The sequence below is a fragment of the Pseudophryne corroboree genome, chromosome 3 (assembly GCF_028390025.1).
Source record: "Pseudophryne corroboree isolate aPseCor3 chromosome 3, aPseCor3.hap2, whole genome shotgun sequence".
NCBI lineage: Eukaryota > Metazoa > Chordata > Amphibia > Anura > Myobatrachidae > Pseudophryne > Pseudophryne corroboree.
This window is the reverse complement of record NC_086446.1, coordinates 114,180,908-114,194,938: the sequence shown is the minus strand read 5'-3', so window position 1 is coordinate 114,194,938 and position 14,031 is coordinate 114,180,908. Positions and strand designations below refer to the sequence as shown.

At 41.4% G+C, this 14,031-nt stretch overlaps 42 non-coding genes and 20 pseudogenes across 42 annotated transcripts; all 62 read left to right on the top strand.

Annotated features, from left to right (window-relative positions):
• The first annotated feature begins 32 nt into the window (after nt 1-32).
• Nucleotides 33-151, top strand: LOC134884911 (5S ribosomal RNA). The gene has a single exon (XR_010169042.1). It is a non-coding gene; the product is annotated as a 5S ribosomal RNA (ribosomal RNA).
• A 107-nt stretch (nt 152-258) lies between these two features.
• LOC134884900 (5S ribosomal RNA) lies at nt 259-377 on the top strand. The gene has a single exon (XR_010169031.1). It is a non-coding gene; the product is annotated as a 5S ribosomal RNA (ribosomal RNA).
• A 107-nt stretch (nt 378-484) lies between these two features.
• On the top strand, nt 485-603 carry LOC134884889 (5S ribosomal RNA). Its single transcript, XR_010169020.1, has one exon. It is a non-coding gene; the product is annotated as a 5S ribosomal RNA (ribosomal RNA).
• Nucleotides 604-710: 107 nt separating this feature from the next.
• Nucleotides 711-829, top strand: LOC134901861 (5S ribosomal RNA). The gene has a single exon (XR_010175338.1). It is a non-coding gene; the product is annotated as a 5S ribosomal RNA (ribosomal RNA).
• Nucleotides 830-936: 107 nt separating this feature from the next.
• Nucleotides 937-1,054, top strand: LOC134895147 (5S ribosomal RNA; annotated as a pseudogene).
• A 107-nt stretch (nt 1,055-1,161) lies between these two features.
• On the top strand, nt 1,162-1,280 carry LOC135067838 (5S ribosomal RNA). Its single transcript, XR_010254047.1, has one exon. It is a non-coding gene; the product is annotated as a 5S ribosomal RNA (ribosomal RNA).
• Nucleotides 1,281-1,387: 107 nt separating this feature from the next.
• Nucleotides 1,388-1,506, top strand: LOC135068294 (5S ribosomal RNA). Its single transcript, XR_010254498.1, has one exon. It is a non-coding gene; the product is annotated as a 5S ribosomal RNA (ribosomal RNA).
• Nucleotides 1,507-1,613: 107 nt separating this feature from the next.
• On the top strand, nt 1,614-1,732 carry LOC134901588 (5S ribosomal RNA). Its single transcript, XR_010175074.1, has one exon. It is a non-coding gene; the product is annotated as a 5S ribosomal RNA (ribosomal RNA).
• A 107-nt stretch (nt 1,733-1,839) lies between these two features.
• Nucleotides 1,840-1,957, top strand: LOC134893109 (5S ribosomal RNA; annotated as a pseudogene).
• A 107-nt stretch (nt 1,958-2,064) lies between these two features.
• LOC134890741 (5S ribosomal RNA) lies at nt 2,065-2,183 on the top strand (annotated as a pseudogene).
• A 107-nt stretch (nt 2,184-2,290) lies between these two features.
• LOC135060976 (5S ribosomal RNA) lies at nt 2,291-2,409 on the top strand. The gene has a single exon (XR_010247370.1). It is a non-coding gene; the product is annotated as a 5S ribosomal RNA (ribosomal RNA).
• Nucleotides 2,410-2,516: 107 nt separating this feature from the next.
• LOC134884878 (5S ribosomal RNA) lies at nt 2,517-2,635 on the top strand. Its single transcript, XR_010169009.1, has one exon. It is a non-coding gene; the product is annotated as a 5S ribosomal RNA (ribosomal RNA).
• Nucleotides 2,636-2,742: 107 nt separating this feature from the next.
• Nucleotides 2,743-2,861, top strand: LOC134891365 (5S ribosomal RNA; annotated as a pseudogene).
• A 107-nt stretch (nt 2,862-2,968) lies between these two features.
• On the top strand, nt 2,969-3,087 carry LOC134884648 (5S ribosomal RNA). The gene has a single exon (XR_010168788.1). It is a non-coding gene; the product is annotated as a 5S ribosomal RNA (ribosomal RNA).
• Nucleotides 3,088-3,194: 107 nt separating this feature from the next.
• Nucleotides 3,195-3,313, top strand: LOC134887147 (5S ribosomal RNA; annotated as a pseudogene).
• Nucleotides 3,314-3,420: 107 nt separating this feature from the next.
• Nucleotides 3,421-3,539, top strand: LOC134887180 (5S ribosomal RNA; annotated as a pseudogene).
• Nucleotides 3,540-3,646: 107 nt separating this feature from the next.
• On the top strand, nt 3,647-3,765 carry LOC135061886 (5S ribosomal RNA). Its single transcript, XR_010248252.1, has one exon. It is a non-coding gene; the product is annotated as a 5S ribosomal RNA (ribosomal RNA).
• Nucleotides 3,766-3,872: 107 nt separating this feature from the next.
• LOC135059346 (5S ribosomal RNA) lies at nt 3,873-3,991 on the top strand. The gene has a single exon (XR_010245752.1). It is a non-coding gene; the product is annotated as a 5S ribosomal RNA (ribosomal RNA).
• Nucleotides 3,992-4,098: 107 nt separating this feature from the next.
• Nucleotides 4,099-4,217, top strand: LOC134885522 (5S ribosomal RNA). The gene has a single exon (XR_010169634.1). It is a non-coding gene; the product is annotated as a 5S ribosomal RNA (ribosomal RNA).
• Nucleotides 4,218-4,324: 107 nt separating this feature from the next.
• Nucleotides 4,325-4,443, top strand: LOC135066465 (5S ribosomal RNA). The gene has a single exon (XR_010252712.1). It is a non-coding gene; the product is annotated as a 5S ribosomal RNA (ribosomal RNA).
• A 107-nt stretch (nt 4,444-4,550) lies between these two features.
• LOC135060975 (5S ribosomal RNA) lies at nt 4,551-4,669 on the top strand. The gene has a single exon (XR_010247369.1). It is a non-coding gene; the product is annotated as a 5S ribosomal RNA (ribosomal RNA).
• Nucleotides 4,670-4,776: 107 nt separating this feature from the next.
• Nucleotides 4,777-4,895, top strand: LOC135071012 (5S ribosomal RNA). The gene has a single exon (XR_010257156.1). It is a non-coding gene; the product is annotated as a 5S ribosomal RNA (ribosomal RNA).
• A 107-nt stretch (nt 4,896-5,002) lies between these two features.
• Nucleotides 5,003-5,121, top strand: LOC134884867 (5S ribosomal RNA). Its single transcript, XR_010168998.1, has one exon. It is a non-coding gene; the product is annotated as a 5S ribosomal RNA (ribosomal RNA).
• Nucleotides 5,122-5,228: 107 nt separating this feature from the next.
• LOC135069354 (5S ribosomal RNA) lies at nt 5,229-5,347 on the top strand. The gene has a single exon (XR_010255537.1). It is a non-coding gene; the product is annotated as a 5S ribosomal RNA (ribosomal RNA).
• Nucleotides 5,348-5,454: 107 nt separating this feature from the next.
• LOC135065090 (5S ribosomal RNA) lies at nt 5,455-5,573 on the top strand. The gene has a single exon (XR_010251380.1). It is a non-coding gene; the product is annotated as a 5S ribosomal RNA (ribosomal RNA).
• Nucleotides 5,574-5,680: 107 nt separating this feature from the next.
• On the top strand, nt 5,681-5,799 carry LOC135064231 (5S ribosomal RNA). Its single transcript, XR_010250542.1, has one exon. It is a non-coding gene; the product is annotated as a 5S ribosomal RNA (ribosomal RNA).
• Nucleotides 5,800-5,906: 107 nt separating this feature from the next.
• LOC134884762 (5S ribosomal RNA) lies at nt 5,907-6,025 on the top strand. The gene has a single exon (XR_010168897.1). It is a non-coding gene; the product is annotated as a 5S ribosomal RNA (ribosomal RNA).
• Nucleotides 6,026-6,132: 107 nt separating this feature from the next.
• LOC134884855 (5S ribosomal RNA) lies at nt 6,133-6,251 on the top strand. The gene has a single exon (XR_010168987.1). It is a non-coding gene; the product is annotated as a 5S ribosomal RNA (ribosomal RNA).
• Nucleotides 6,252-6,358: 107 nt separating this feature from the next.
• LOC135065287 (5S ribosomal RNA) lies at nt 6,359-6,477 on the top strand. Its single transcript, XR_010251570.1, has one exon. It is a non-coding gene; the product is annotated as a 5S ribosomal RNA (ribosomal RNA).
• Nucleotides 6,478-6,584: 107 nt separating this feature from the next.
• Nucleotides 6,585-6,703, top strand: LOC135064230 (5S ribosomal RNA). Its single transcript, XR_010250541.1, has one exon. It is a non-coding gene; the product is annotated as a 5S ribosomal RNA (ribosomal RNA).
• A 107-nt stretch (nt 6,704-6,810) lies between these two features.
• Nucleotides 6,811-6,929, top strand: LOC134884761 (5S ribosomal RNA). The gene has a single exon (XR_010168896.1). It is a non-coding gene; the product is annotated as a 5S ribosomal RNA (ribosomal RNA).
• A 107-nt stretch (nt 6,930-7,036) lies between these two features.
• LOC134884844 (5S ribosomal RNA) lies at nt 7,037-7,155 on the top strand. Its single transcript, XR_010168976.1, has one exon. It is a non-coding gene; the product is annotated as a 5S ribosomal RNA (ribosomal RNA).
• Nucleotides 7,156-7,262: 107 nt separating this feature from the next.
• On the top strand, nt 7,263-7,380 carry LOC134890957 (5S ribosomal RNA; annotated as a pseudogene).
• A 107-nt stretch (nt 7,381-7,487) lies between these two features.
• Nucleotides 7,488-7,605, top strand: LOC134890852 (5S ribosomal RNA; annotated as a pseudogene).
• Nucleotides 7,606-7,712: 107 nt separating this feature from the next.
• LOC135066954 (5S ribosomal RNA) lies at nt 7,713-7,831 on the top strand. The gene has a single exon (XR_010253187.1). It is a non-coding gene; the product is annotated as a 5S ribosomal RNA (ribosomal RNA).
• A 107-nt stretch (nt 7,832-7,938) lies between these two features.
• LOC135060974 (5S ribosomal RNA) lies at nt 7,939-8,057 on the top strand. The gene has a single exon (XR_010247368.1). It is a non-coding gene; the product is annotated as a 5S ribosomal RNA (ribosomal RNA).
• A 107-nt stretch (nt 8,058-8,164) lies between these two features.
• On the top strand, nt 8,165-8,282 carry LOC134893954 (5S ribosomal RNA; annotated as a pseudogene).
• A 107-nt stretch (nt 8,283-8,389) lies between these two features.
• Nucleotides 8,390-8,508, top strand: LOC134884833 (5S ribosomal RNA). Its single transcript, XR_010168965.1, has one exon. It is a non-coding gene; the product is annotated as a 5S ribosomal RNA (ribosomal RNA).
• Nucleotides 8,509-8,615: 107 nt separating this feature from the next.
• Nucleotides 8,616-8,734, top strand: LOC135065286 (5S ribosomal RNA). Its single transcript, XR_010251569.1, has one exon. It is a non-coding gene; the product is annotated as a 5S ribosomal RNA (ribosomal RNA).
• A 107-nt stretch (nt 8,735-8,841) lies between these two features.
• LOC134884822 (5S ribosomal RNA) lies at nt 8,842-8,960 on the top strand. The gene has a single exon (XR_010168954.1). It is a non-coding gene; the product is annotated as a 5S ribosomal RNA (ribosomal RNA).
• A 107-nt stretch (nt 8,961-9,067) lies between these two features.
• On the top strand, nt 9,068-9,186 carry LOC134893307 (5S ribosomal RNA; annotated as a pseudogene).
• A 107-nt stretch (nt 9,187-9,293) lies between these two features.
• On the top strand, nt 9,294-9,412 carry LOC134884810 (5S ribosomal RNA). The gene has a single exon (XR_010168943.1). It is a non-coding gene; the product is annotated as a 5S ribosomal RNA (ribosomal RNA).
• A 107-nt stretch (nt 9,413-9,519) lies between these two features.
• LOC134891515 (5S ribosomal RNA) lies at nt 9,520-9,637 on the top strand (annotated as a pseudogene).
• Nucleotides 9,638-9,744: 107 nt separating this feature from the next.
• LOC134886582 (5S ribosomal RNA) lies at nt 9,745-9,863 on the top strand. Its single transcript, XR_010170664.1, has one exon. It is a non-coding gene; the product is annotated as a 5S ribosomal RNA (ribosomal RNA).
• A 107-nt stretch (nt 9,864-9,970) lies between these two features.
• On the top strand, nt 9,971-10,089 carry LOC135061397 (5S ribosomal RNA). Its single transcript, XR_010247779.1, has one exon. It is a non-coding gene; the product is annotated as a 5S ribosomal RNA (ribosomal RNA).
• A 107-nt stretch (nt 10,090-10,196) lies between these two features.
• On the top strand, nt 10,197-10,314 carry LOC134884769 (5S ribosomal RNA). The gene has a single exon (XR_010168904.1). It is a non-coding gene; the product is annotated as a 5S ribosomal RNA (ribosomal RNA).
• A 107-nt stretch (nt 10,315-10,421) lies between these two features.
• On the top strand, nt 10,422-10,540 carry LOC134888980 (5S ribosomal RNA; annotated as a pseudogene).
• Nucleotides 10,541-10,647: 107 nt separating this feature from the next.
• Nucleotides 10,648-10,766, top strand: LOC135068336 (5S ribosomal RNA). The gene has a single exon (XR_010254540.1). It is a non-coding gene; the product is annotated as a 5S ribosomal RNA (ribosomal RNA).
• Nucleotides 10,767-10,873: 107 nt separating this feature from the next.
• LOC134892964 (5S ribosomal RNA) lies at nt 10,874-10,993 on the top strand (annotated as a pseudogene).
• Nucleotides 10,994-11,100: 107 nt separating this feature from the next.
• On the top strand, nt 11,101-11,219 carry LOC134894002 (5S ribosomal RNA; annotated as a pseudogene).
• A 107-nt stretch (nt 11,220-11,326) lies between these two features.
• Nucleotides 11,327-11,445, top strand: LOC134888979 (5S ribosomal RNA; annotated as a pseudogene).
• Nucleotides 11,446-11,552: 107 nt separating this feature from the next.
• On the top strand, nt 11,553-11,671 carry LOC134884797 (5S ribosomal RNA). Its single transcript, XR_010168931.1, has one exon. It is a non-coding gene; the product is annotated as a 5S ribosomal RNA (ribosomal RNA).
• Nucleotides 11,672-11,778: 107 nt separating this feature from the next.
• LOC134888978 (5S ribosomal RNA) lies at nt 11,779-11,897 on the top strand (annotated as a pseudogene).
• Nucleotides 11,898-12,004: 107 nt separating this feature from the next.
• Nucleotides 12,005-12,123, top strand: LOC134888977 (5S ribosomal RNA; annotated as a pseudogene).
• Nucleotides 12,124-12,230: 107 nt separating this feature from the next.
• Nucleotides 12,231-12,349, top strand: LOC134884785 (5S ribosomal RNA). Its single transcript, XR_010168920.1, has one exon. It is a non-coding gene; the product is annotated as a 5S ribosomal RNA (ribosomal RNA).
• A 107-nt stretch (nt 12,350-12,456) lies between these two features.
• On the top strand, nt 12,457-12,575 carry LOC134884774 (5S ribosomal RNA). The gene has a single exon (XR_010168909.1). It is a non-coding gene; the product is annotated as a 5S ribosomal RNA (ribosomal RNA).
• Nucleotides 12,576-12,682: 107 nt separating this feature from the next.
• Nucleotides 12,683-12,801, top strand: LOC135059786 (5S ribosomal RNA). The gene has a single exon (XR_010246185.1). It is a non-coding gene; the product is annotated as a 5S ribosomal RNA (ribosomal RNA).
• Nucleotides 12,802-12,908: 107 nt separating this feature from the next.
• On the top strand, nt 12,909-13,027 carry LOC134901517 (5S ribosomal RNA). The gene has a single exon (XR_010175007.1). It is a non-coding gene; the product is annotated as a 5S ribosomal RNA (ribosomal RNA).
• Nucleotides 13,028-13,134: 107 nt separating this feature from the next.
• On the top strand, nt 13,135-13,254 carry LOC134892963 (5S ribosomal RNA; annotated as a pseudogene).
• A 107-nt stretch (nt 13,255-13,361) lies between these two features.
• LOC134894000 (5S ribosomal RNA) lies at nt 13,362-13,480 on the top strand (annotated as a pseudogene).
• Nucleotides 13,481-13,587: 107 nt separating this feature from the next.
• Nucleotides 13,588-13,706, top strand: LOC134888976 (5S ribosomal RNA; annotated as a pseudogene).
• A 107-nt stretch (nt 13,707-13,813) lies between these two features.
• On the top strand, nt 13,814-13,932 carry LOC134884763 (5S ribosomal RNA). The gene has a single exon (XR_010168898.1). It is a non-coding gene; the product is annotated as a 5S ribosomal RNA (ribosomal RNA).
• The last annotated feature ends 99 nt before the right edge of the window (nt 13,933-14,031 follow it).

The window sequence follows — 14,031 nt, the reverse complement described above, 5'->3', positions numbered from 1 at the left end:
GTAGAAAAGTTCAAACAGAAACCACAAAGCTCATCTACAGCCACACCACACTGGATACGCCCAATCTCATCTGATCTTGGAAGCTAAGCAGTGTTGGGCCTGGTTAGTACTTGGATGGGAGACCACCTGGGAATACAAGGTGCTGTAGATAATTTTATACTGCCAACACCGTTCTGTTGATGCATTCCATTTTCAAACGTATTCATTTATGAACCAGTAGTTAGAAGTAGAAAAGTTCTAACAGAAACCATAAAGCTCATCTACAGCCACACCACACTGGATACGCCCAATCTCATCTGATCTTGGAAGCTAAGCAGTGTTGGGCCTGGTTAGTACTTGGATGGGAGACCACCTGGGAATACAAGGTGCTGTAGATAATTTTATACTGTCAACACCGTTCTGTTGATGCATTCCATTTTAAAACGTATTCATTTATGAACCAGTAGTTAGAAGTAGAAAAGTTCTAACAGAAACCACAAAGTTCATCTACAGCCACACCACACTGGATACGCCCAATCTCATCTGATCTTGGAAGCTAAGCAGTGTTGGGCCTGGTTAGTACTTGGATGGGAGACCACCTGGGAATACAAGGTGCTGTAGATATTTTTATACTGCCAACACCGTTCTGTTGATGCATTCCATTTTCAAACGTATTCATTTATGAACCAGTAGTTAGAAGTAGAAAAGTTCAAACAGAAACCACAAAGCTCATCTACAGCCACACCACACTGGATACGCCCAATCTCATCTGATCTTGGAAGCTAAGCAGTGTTGGGCCTGGTTAGTACTTGGATGGGAGACCACCTGGGAATGCAAGGTGCTGTAGATATTTTTATCCTGCCAACACCGTTCTGTTGATGCATTCCATTTTCAAACGTATTCATTTATGAACCAGTAGTTAGAAGTAGAAAAGTTCTAACAGAAACCACAAAGCTCATCTACATCCACATCACACTGGATACGCCCAATCTCATTTGATCTTGGAAGCAAAGCAGTGTTGGGCCTGGTTAGTACTTGGATGGGAGACCACCTGGAATACAAGGTGCTGTAGATATTTTTATACTGCCAACACCGTTCTGTTGATGCATTCCATTTTCAAACGTATTCATTTATGAACCAGTAGTTAGAAGTAGAAAAGTTCTAACAGAAACCAGAAAATTCATCTACAGCAACACCACACTGGATACGCCCAATCTCATCTGATATTGGAAGCTAAGCAGTGTTGGGCCTGGTTAGTACTTGGATGGGTGACCACCTGGGAATACAAGGTGCTGTAGATATTTTTATACTGCCAACACCGTTCTGTTGATGCATTCCATTTTCAAACGTATTCATTTATGTACCAGTAGATAGAAGTAGAAAAGTTCTAACAGAAACCACAAAGCTCATCTACAGCCACACCACACTGGATACACCCAATCTCATCTGATCTTGGAAGCTAAGCAGTGTTGGGCCTGGTTAGTACTTGGATGGGAGACCACCTGGGAATACAAGGTGCTGTAGATATTTTTATACTACCAACACCGTTCTGTTGATGCATTCCATTTTCAAACGTATTCGTTTATGAACCAGTAGTTAGAAGTAGAAAAGTTCTAACAGAAACCATAAAGCTCATCTACAGCCACACCACACTGGATACGCCCAATCTCATCTGATCTTGGAAGCTAAGCAGTGTTGGGCCTGGTTAGTACTTGGATGGGAGACCACCTGGGAATACAAGGTGCTGTAGATTTTTTTATCCTGCCAACACCGTTCTGTTGATGCATTCCATTTTCAAACGTATTCATTTATGAACCAGAAGTTAGAAGTAGAAAAGTTCTAACAGAAACCAGTAAGTTCATCTACAGCAACACCACAGTGGATACGCCCAATCTCATCTGATCTTGGAAGCTAAGCAGTGTTGGGCCTGGTTAGTACTTGGATGGGAGACCACTTGGAATACAAGGTGCTGTAGATATTTTTATACTACCAACACCGTTCTGTTGATGCATTCCATTTTCAAACGTATTCATTTATGAACCAGTAGTTAGAAGTAGAAAAGTTCTAACAGAAACCAGTAAGTTCATCTACAGCAACACCACACTGGATACGCTCAATCTCATCTGATCTTGGAAGCTAAGCAGTGTTGGGCCTGGTTAGTACTTGGATGGGAGACCACCTGGGCATACAAGGTGCTGTATATATTTTTATACTACCAACACCGTTTTGTTGATGCATTCAATTTTCAAATGTATTCATTTATGAACCAGTAGTTAGAAGTAGAAAAGTTCAAACAGAAACCACAAAGCTCATCTACAGCCACACCACACTGGATACGCCCAATCTCATCTGATCTTGGAAGCTAAGCAGTGTTGGGCCTGGTTAGTACTTGTATGGGAGACCACCTGGGAATACAAGGTGCTGTAGATATTTTTATACTGCCAACACCGTTCTGTTGATGCATTCCATTTTCAAACGTATTCATTTATGAACCAGTAGTTAGAAGTTGAAAAGTTCTAACAGAAACCACAAAGCTCATCTACAGCCACACCACACTGGATACGCCCAATCTCATCTGATCTTGGAAGCTAAGCAGTGTTGGGCCTGGTTAGTACTTGGATGGGAGACCACCTGGGAATACAAGGTGCTGTAGATATTTTTATACTGCCAACACCGTTCTGTTGATGCATTCCATTTTCAAACGTATTCATTTATGAACCTGTAGTTAGAAGTTGAAAAGTTCTAACAGAAACCACAACGCTCATCTACAGCCACACCACACTGGATACGCCCAATCTCATCTGATCTTGGAAACTAAGAATTGTTGGGCCTGGTTAGTACTTGGATGGGAGACCACCTGGGAATACAAGGTGCTGTAGATATTTTTATACTGCCAACACCGTTCTGTTGATGCATTCCATTTTAAAACGTATTCATTTATGAACCAGTAGTTAGAAGTAGAAAAGTTCTAACAGAAACCACAAAGCTCATCTACAGCAACACTACACTGGATACGCCCAATTTCATCTGATCTTGGAAGCTAAGCAGTGTTGGGCCTGGTTAGTACTTGGATGGGAGACCACCTGGGAATACAAGGTGCTGTAGATATTTTTATCCTGCCAACACCGTTCTGTTGATCCATTCCATTTTCAAACGTATTCATTTATGAACCAGTAGTTAGAAGTAGAAAAGTTCTAACAGAAACCACAAAGCTCATCTACAGCCACACCACACTGGATACGCCCAATATCATCTGATCTTGGAAGCTAAGCAGTGTTGGGCCTGGTTAGTACTTGTATGGGAGACCACCTGGGAATACAAGGTGCTGTAGATATTTTTATCCTGCCAACACCGTTCTGTTGATGCATTCCATTTTAAAACGTATTCATTTATGAACCAGTAGTTAGAAGTAGAAAAGTTCTAACAGAAACCAGAAAATTCATCTACAGCAACACCACACTAGATACGCCCAATCTCATCTGATCTTGGAAGCTAAGCAGTGTTGGGTCTGGTTAGTACTTGGATGGGAGACCACCTGGGAATACAAGGTGCTGTAGATATTTTTATACTGCCAACACCGTTCTGTTGATGCATTCCATTTTCAAACGTATTCATTTATGAACCAGTAGTTAGAAGTAGAAAAGTTCTAACAGAAACCACAAAGCTCATCTACAGCCACACCACACTGGATACGCCCAATCTCATCTGATCTTGGAAGCTAAGCAGTGTTGGGCCTGGTTAGTATTTGGATGGGAGACCACCTGGGAATACAAGGTGCTGTAGATATTTTTATACTACCAACACCGTTCTGTTGATGCATTCCATTTTCAAACGTATTCATTTATGAACCAGTAGTTAGAAGTAGAAAAGTTCTAACAGAAACCATAAAGCTCATCTACAGCCACACCATACTGGATACGCCCAATCTCATCTGATCTTGGAAGCTAAGCAGTGTTGGGCCTGGTTAGTACTTGGATGGGAGACCACCTGGGAATACAAGGTGCTGTAGATATTTTTATACTGCCAACACCGTTCTGTTGATGCATTCCATTTTCAAACGTATTCATTTATGAACCAGTAGTTAGAAGTTGAAAAGTTCTAACAGAAACCACAACGCTCATCTACAGCCACACCACACTGGATACGCCCAATCTCATCTGATCTTGGAAGCTAAGAATTGTTGGGCCTGGTTAGTACTTGGATGGGAGACCACCTGGGAATACAAGGTGCTGTAGATATTTTTATACTGCCAACACCGTTCTGTTGATGCATTCCATTTTAAAACGTATTCATTTATGAACCAGTAGTTAGAAGTAGAAAAGTTCTAACAGAAACCACAAAGCTCATCTACAGCAACACCACACTGGATACGCCCAATTTCATCTGATCTTGGAAGCTAAGCAGTGTTGGGCCTGGTTAGTACTTGGATGGGAGACCACCTGGGAATACAAGGTGCTGTAGATATTTTTATCCTGCCAACACCGTTCTGTTGATCCATTCCATTTTCAAATGTATTCATTTATGAACCAGTAGTTAGAAGTAGAAAAGTTCTAACAGAAACCACAAAGCTCATCTACAGCCACACCACACTGGATACGCCCAATCTCATCTGATCTTGGAAGCTAAGCAGTGTTGGGCCTGGTTAGTACTTGTATGGGAGACCACCTGGGAATACAAGGTGCTGTAGATATTTTTATCCTGCCAACACCGTTCTGTTGATGCATTCCATTTTAAAACGTATTCATTTATGAACCAGTAGTTAGAAGTAGAAAAGTTCTAACAGAAACCAGAAAATTCATCTACAGCAACACCACACTGGATCCGCCCAATCTCATCTGATCTTGGAAGCTAAGCAGTGTTGGGTCTGGTTAGTACTTGGATGGGAGACCACCTGGGAATACAAGGTGCTGTAGATATTTTTATACTGCCAACACCGTTCTGTTGATGCATTCCATTTTCAAACGTATTCATTTATGAACCAGTAGTTAGAAGTAGAAAAGTTCTAACAGAAACCACAAAGCTCATCTACAGCCACACCACACTGGATACGCCCAATCTCATCTGATCTTGGAAGCTAAGCAGTGTTGGGCCTGGTTAGTACTTGGATGGGAGACCACCTGGGAATACAAGGTGCTGTAGATATTTTTATACTACCAACACCGTTTTGTTGATGCATTCCATTTTCAAACGTATTCATTTATGAACCAGTAGTTAGAAGTAGAAAAGTTCTAACAGAAACCATAAAGCTCATCTACAGCCACACCATACTGGATACGCCCAATCTCATCTGATCTTGGAAGCTAAGAAGTGTTGGGCCTGGTTAGTACTTGGATGGGAGACCACCTGGGAATACAAGGTGCTGTAGATATTTTTATACTGCCAACACCGTTCTGTTGATGCATTCCATTTTCAAACGTATTCATTTATGAACCAGTAGTTAGAAGTAGAAAAGTTCTAACAGAAACCACAAAGCTCATCTACAGCCACACCACACTGGATACGCCCAATCTCATCTGATCTTGGAAGCTAAGCAGTGTTGGGCCTGGTTAGTACTTGGATGGGAGACCACCTGGGAATACAAGGTGCTGAAGATATTTTTATACTACCAACACCGTTCTGTTGATGCATTCCATTTTCAAACGTATTCATTTATGAACCAGTAGTTAGAAGTAGAAAAGTTCTAACAGAAACCATAAAGCTCATCTACAGCCACACCATACTGGATATGCCCAATCTCATCTGATCTTGGAAGCTAAGCAGTGTTGGGCCTGGTTAGTACTTGGATGGGAGACCACCTGGGAATACAAGGTGCTGTAGATAATTTTATACTGCCAACACCGTTCTGTTGATGCATTCCATTTTAAAACGTATTCATTTATGAACCAGTAGTTAGAAGTAGAAAAGTTCTAACAGAAACTACAGAGCTCATCTACAGCCACACCACACTGGATACGCCCAATCTCATCTGATCTTTAAAGCTAAGCAGTGTTGGGCCTGGTTAGTACTTGGATGGGAGACCACCTGGGAATACAAGGTGCTGTAGATATTTTTATACTGCCAACACCGTTCTTTTGATGCATTCCATTTTCAAATGTATTCATTTTTGAACCAGTAGTTAGAAGTAGAAAAGTTCTAACAGAAACCACAAAGCTCATCTACAGCCACACCACACTGGATACGCCCAATCTCATCTGATCTTGGAAGCTAAGCAGTGTTGGGCCTGGTTAGTACTTGGATGGGAGACCACCTGGGAATACAAGGTGCTGTAGATATTTTTATACTACCAACACCGTTCTGTTGATGCATTCCATTTTCAAACGTATTCGTTTATGAACCAGTAGTTAGAAGTAGAAAAGTTCTAACAGAAACCATAAAACTCATCTACCGCCACACCACACTGGATACGCCCAATCTCATCTGATCTTGGAAGCTAAGCAGTGTTGGGCCTGGTTAGTACTTGGATGGGAGACCACCTGGGAATACAAGGTGCTGTAGATATTTTTATACTACCAACACCGTTCTGTTGATGCATTCCATTTTCAAACGTATTCATTTATGAACCAGTAGTTAGAAGTAGAAAAGTTCTAACAGAAACCATAAAGCTCATCTACAGCCACACCATACTGGATATGCCCAATCTCATCTGATCTTGGAAGCTAAGCAGTGTTGGGCCTGGTTAGTACTTGGATGGGAGACCACCTGGGAATACAAGGTGCTGTAGATAATTTTATACTGCCAACACCGTTCTGTTGATGCATTCCATTTTAAAACGTATTCATTTATGAACCAGTAGTTAGAAGTAGAAAAGTTCTAACAGAAACTACAGAGCTCATCTACAGCCACACCACACTGGATACGCCCAATCTCATCTGATCTTTAAAGCTAAGCAGTGTTGGGCCTGGTTAGTACTTGGATGGGAGACCACCTGGGAATACAAGGTGCTGTAGATATTTTTATACTGCCAACACCGTTCTTTTGATGCATTCCATTTTCAAATGTATTCATTTTTGAACCAGTAGTTAGAAGTAGAAAAGTTCTAACAGAAACCACAAAGCTCATCTACAGCCACACCACACTGGATACGCCCAATCTCATCTGATCTTGGAAGCTAAGCAGTGTTGGGCCTGGTTAGTACTTGGATGGGAGACCACCTGGGAATACAAGGTGCTGTAGATATTTTTATACTACCAACACCGTTCTGTTGATGCATTCCATTTTCAAACGTATTCGTTTATGAACCAGTAGTTAGAAGTAGAAAAGTTCTAACAGAAACCATAAAGCTCATCTACAGCCACACCACACTGGATACGCCCAATCTCATCTGATCTTGGAAGCTAAGCAGTGTTGGGCATGGTTAGTACTTGGATGGGAGACCACCTGGAATACAAGGTGCTGTAGATATTTTTATACTACCAACACCGTTCTGTTGATGCATTCCATTTTCAAACGTATTCATTTATGAACCAGTAGTTAGAAGTAGAAAAGTTCTAACAGAAACCAGTAAGTTCATCTACAGCAACACCACACTGGATACGCTCAATCTCATCTGATCTTGGAAGCTAAGCAGTGTTGGGCCTGGTTAGTACTTGGATGGGAGACCACCTGGAATACAAGGTGCTGTAGATATTTTTATACTACCAACACCGTTCTGTTGATGCATTCCATTTTCAAACGTATTCATTTATGAACCAGTAGTTAGAAGTAGAAAAGTTCTAACAGAAACCAGTAAGTTCATCTACAGCCACACCACACTGGATACGCTCAATCTCATCTGATCTTGGAAGCTAAGCAGTGTTGGGCCTGGTTAGTACTTGGATGGGAGACCACCTGGGAATACAAGGTGCTGTATATATTTTTATACTGCCAACACCGTTCTGTTGATGCATTCAATTTTCAAATGTATTCATTTATGAACCAGTAGTTAGAAGTAGAAAAGTTCAAACAGAAACCACAAAGCTCATCTACAGCCACACCACACTGGATACGCCCAATCTCATCTGATCTTGGAAGCTAAGCAGTGTTGGGCCTGGTTAGTACTTGTATGGGAGACCACCTGGGAATACAAGGTGCTGTAGATATTTTTATCCTGCCAACACCGTTCTGTTGATGCATTCCATTTTAAAACGTATTCATTTATGAACCAGTAGTTAGAAGTAGAAAAGTTCTAACAGAAACCAGAAAATTAATCTACAGCAACACCACACTGGATACGCCCAATCTCATCTGATCTTGGAAGCTAAGCAGTGTTGGGCCTGGTTAGTAATTGGATGGGAGACCACCTGGAATAGAAGGTGCTGTAGATATTTTTATACTACCAACACCGTTCTGTTGATGCATTCCATTTTCAAACGTATTCATTTATGAACCAGTAGTTAGAAGTAGAAAAGTTCTAACAGAAACCACAAAGCTCATCTACAGCCACACCACACTGGATACGCCCAATCTCATCTGATCTTGGAAGCTAAGCAGTGTTGGGCCTGGTTAGTACTTGGATGGGAGACCACCTGGGAATACAAGGTGCTGTAGATATTTTTATACTACCAACACCGTTCTGTTGATGCATTCCATTTTCAAACGTATTCGTTTATGAACCAGTAGTTAGAAGTAGAAAAGTTCTAACAGAAACCATAAAATTCATCTACCGCCACACCACACTGGATACGCCCAATCTCATCTGATCTTGGAAGCTAAGCAGTGTTGGGCCTGGTTAGTACTTGGATGGGAGACCACCTGGGAATACAAGGTGCTGTAGATATTTTTATACTGCCAACACCGTTCTGTTGATGCATTCCATTTTCAAACGTATTCATTTATGAACCAGTAGTTAGAAGTAGAAAAGTTCTAACAGAAACCACAAAGCTCATCTACAGCCACACCACACTGGATACGCCCAATCTCATCTGATCTTGGAAGCTAAGCAGTGTTGGGCCTGGTTAGTACTTGGATGGGAGACCACCTGGGAATACAAGGTGCTGTAGATATTTTTATACTACCAACACCGTTCTGTTGATGCATTCCATTTTCAAACGTATTCGTTTATGAACCAGTAGTTAGAAGTAGAAAAGTTCTAACAGAAACCATAAAATTCATCTACCGCCACACCACACTGGATACGCCCAATCTCATCTGATCTTGGATGCTAAGCAGTGTTCGGCCTGGTTAGTACTTTGATGGGAGACCACCTGGGAATACAAGGTGCTGTAGATATTTTTATACTGCCAACACCGTTCTGTTGATGCATTCCATTTTCAAACGTATTCATTTATGAACCAGTAGTTAGAAGTAGAAAAGTTCTAACAGAAACCACAAAGCTCATCTACAGCCACACCACACTGGATACGCCCAATCTCATCTGATCTTGGAAGCTAAGCAGTGTTGGGCCTGGTTAGTACTTGGATGGGAGACCACCTGGGAATACAAGGTGCTGTAGATATTTTTATACTACCAACACCGTTCTGTTGATGCATTCCATTTTCAAACGTATTCGTTTATGAACCAGTAGTTAGAAGTAGAAAAGTTCTAACAGAAACCATAAAGCTCATCTACAGCCACACCACACTGGATACGCCCAATCTCATCTAATCTTGGAAGCTAAGCAGTGTTGGGCCTGGTTAGTACTTGGATGGGAGACCACCTGGAATACAAGGTGCTGTAGATATTTTTATACTACCAACACCGTTCTGTTGATGCATTCCATTTTCAAACGTATTCATTTATGAACCAGTAGTTAGAAGTAGAAAAGTTCTAACAGAAACCACAAAGCTCATCTACAGCCACACCACACTGGATATGCCCAATCTCATCTGATCTTGGAATCTAAGCAGTGTTGGGCCTGGTTAGTACTTGGATGGGAGACCACCTGGGAATACAAGGTGATGTAGATATTTTTATACTGCCAACACCGTTCTGTTGATGCATTCCATTTTCAAACGTATTCATTTATGAACCAGTAGTTAGAAGTAGAAAAGTTCTAACAGAAACCATAAAGCTTATCTACTGCCACACCACACTGGATACGCCCAATCTCATCTGATCTTGGAAGCTAAGCAGTGTTGGGCCTGGTTAGTACTTGGATGGGAGACCACCTGGGAATACAAGGTGCTGTAGATAATTTTATACTGTCAACACCGTTCTGTTGATGCATTCCTTTTTAAAACGTATTCATTTATGAACCAGTAGTTAGAAGTAGAAAAGTTCAAACAGAAACCACAAAGCTCATCTACAGCCACACCACACTGGATACGCCCAATCTCATCTGATCTTGGAAGCTAAGCAGTGTTGGGCCTGGTTAGTACTTGGATGGGAGACCACCTGGAATACAAGGTGCTGTAGATATTTTTATACTACCAACACCGTTCTGTTGATGCATTCAATTTTCAAATGTATTCATTTATGAACCAGTAGTTAGAAGTAGAAAAGTTCAAACAGAAACCACAAAGCTCATCTACAGCCACACCACACTGGATACGCCCAATCTCATCTGATCTTGGAAGCAAAGCAGTATTGGCCCTGGTTAGTACTTGGATGGGAGACCACCTGGGAATACAAGGTGCTGTAGATATTTTTATACTGCCAACACCGTTCTGTTGATGCATTCCATTTTCAAACGTATTCATTTATGAACCAGTAGTTAGAAGTAGAAAAGTTCTAACAGAAACCACAAAGCTCATCTACAGCCCCACCACACTGGATACGCCCAATCTCATCTGATCTTGGAAGCTAAGCAGTGTTGGGCCTGGGTAGTACTTGGATGGGAGACCTCCTGGGAATACAAGGTGCTGTTGATGTTTTTATACTACCAACACCGTTCTGTTGATGCATTCCATTTTCAAACGTATTCATTTATGAACCAGTAGTTAGGAGTAGAAAAGTACTAACAGAAACCATAAAGCTCTTCTACAGCCACACCACATTGGATATGCCCAATCTCATCTGATCTTGGAAGCTAAGCAGTGTTGGGCCTGGTTAGTACTTGGATGGGAGACCACCTGGGAATACATAGGTGGTGTAGATATTTTTATACTGCCAACACCGTTCTGTTGATGCTTTCCATTTTCAAACGTATTCATTTATGAACCAGTAGTTAGAAGTAGAAAAGTTCTAACAGAAACCACAAAGCTCATCTACATCCACACCACACTGGATACGCCCAATCTTATCTGATCTAGAAAGCTAAGCAGTGTTGGGCCTGGTTAGTACTTGGATGGGAGACCACCTGGGAATACAAGGTGCTGTAGATACTTTTATACTGCCAACACCGTTCTGTTGATGCATTCAATTTTCAAATGTATTCATTTATGAACCAGTAGTTAGAAGTAGAAAAGTTCAAACAGAAACCACAAAGCTCATCTACAGCCACACCACACTGGATACGCCCAATCTCATCTGATCTTGGAAGCAAAGCAGTATTGGCCCTGGTTAGTACTTGGATGGGAGACCACCTGGGAATACAAGGTGCTGTAGATATTTTTATACTGCCAACACCGTTCTGTTGATGCATTCTATTTTCAAACGTATTCATTTATGAACCAGTAGTTAGAAGTAGAAAAGTTCTAACAGAAACCACAAAGCTCATCTACAGCCACACCACACTGGATACGCCCAATCTCATCTGATCTTGGAAGCTAAGCAGTGTTGGGCCTGGTTAGTACTTGGATGGGAGACCACCTGGGAATACAAGGTGCTGTAGATATTTTTATACTGCCAACACCGTTCTGTTGATGCATTCCATTTTCAAACGTATTCATTTATGAACCAGTAGTTAGAAGTAGAAAAGTTCAAACAGAAACCACAAAGCTCATCTACAGCCACACCACACTGGATACGCCCAATCTCATCTGATCTTGGAAGCAAAGCAGTATTGGCCCTGGTTAGTACTTGGATGGGAGACCACCTGGGAATACAAGGTGCTGTAGATATTTTTATACTGCCAACACTGTTCTGTTGATGCATTCCATTTTCAAATGTATTTATTTATGAACCAGTAGTTAGAAGTAGAAAAGTTCTAACAGAAACCATAAAGCTCATCTACAGCCACACCACACTGGATACGCCCAATCTCATCTGATCTTGGAAGCAAAGCAGTATTGGCCCTGGTTAGTACTTGGATGGGAGACCACCTGGGAATACAAGGTGCTGTAGATATTTTTATACTGCCAACACTGTTCTGTTGATGCATTCCATTTTCAAATGTATTTATTTATGAACCAGTAGTTAGAAGTAGAAAAGTTCTAACAGAAACCATAAAGCTCATCTACAGCCACACCACACTGGATACGCCCAATCTCATCTGATCTTGGAAGCTAAGCAGTGTTGGGCCTGGTTAGTACTTGGATGGGAGACCACCTGGGAATACAAGGTGCTGTAGATAATTTTATACTGCCAACACCGTTCTGTTGATGCATTCCATTTTAAAACGTATTCATTTATGAACCAGTAGTTAGAAGTAGAAAAGTTCTAACAGAAACCACAAAGTTCATCTACAGCCACACCACACTGGATACGCCCAATCTCATCTGATCTTGGAAGCTAAGCAGTGTTGGGCCTGGTTAGTACTTGGATGGGAGACCACCTGGGAATACAAGGTGCTGTAGATATTTTTATACTGCCAACACCGTTCTGTTGATGCATTCCATTTTCAAACGTATTCATTTATGAACCAGTATTTAGAAGTAGAAAAGTTCTAACAAAAACCACTAAGCTCATCTACAGCAACACCACACTGGATACGCCCAATCTCATCTGATCTTGGAAGCTAAGCAGTGTTGGGCCTGGTTAGTACTTGGATGGGAGACCACCTGGGAATACAAGGTGCTGTAGATAATTTTATACTGCCAACACCGTTCTGTTGATGCATTCCATTTTCAAACGTATTCATTTATGAACCAGTAGTTAGAAGTAGAAAAGTTCTAACAGAAACCACAAAGCTCATCTACAGCCACACCACACTGGATACACCCAATCTCATCTGATCTTGGAAGCTAAGCAGTGTTGGGCCTGGTTAGTACTTGGATGGGAGACCACCGGGGAATACAAGGTGCTGTAGATATTTTTATACTGCCAACACCGTTCTGTTGATGCATTCCATTTTTAAACGTATTCATTTATGAACCAGTAGTTAGGAGTAGAAAAGTACTAACAGAAACCATAAAGCTCTTCTACAGCCACACCACATTGGATATGCCCAATCTCATCTGATCTTGGAAGCTAAGCAGTGTTGGGCCTGGTTAGTACTTGGATGGGAGACCACCTGGGAATACATAGGTGGTGTAGATATTTTTATACTGCCAACACCGTTCTGTTGATGCTTTCCATTTTCAAACGTATTCATTTATGAACCAGTAGTTAGAAGTAGAAAAGTTCTAACAGAAACCACAAAGCTCATCTACATCCACACCACACTGGATACGCCCAATCTTATCTGATCTAGAAAGCTAAGCAGTGTTGGGCCTGGTTAGTACTTGGATGGGAGACCACCTGGGAATACAAGGTGCTGTAGATACTTTTATACTGCCAACACCGTTCTGTTGATGCATTCAATTTTCAAATGTATTCATTTATGAACCAGTAGTTAGAAGTAGAAAAGTTCAAACAGAAACCACAAAGCTCATCTACAGCCACACCACACTGGATACGCCCAATCTCATCTGATCTTGGAAGCAAAGCAGTATTGGCCCTGGTTAGTACTTGGATGGGAGACCACCTGGGAATACAAGGTGCTGTAGATATTTTTATACTGCCAACACCGTTCTGTTGATGCATTCTATTTTCAAACGTATTCATTTATGAACCAGTAGTTAGAAGTAGAAAAGTTCTAACAGAAACCACAAAGCTCATCTACAGCCACACCACACTGGATACGCCCAATCTCATCTGATCTTGGAAGCTAAGCAGTGTTGGGCCTGGTTAGTACTTGGATGGGAGACCACCTGGGAATACAAGGTGCTGTAGATATTTTTATACTGCCAACACCGTACTGTTGATGCATTCCATTTTCAAACGTATTCATTTATGAACCAGTAGTTAGAAGTAGAAAAGTTCTAACAGAAACCA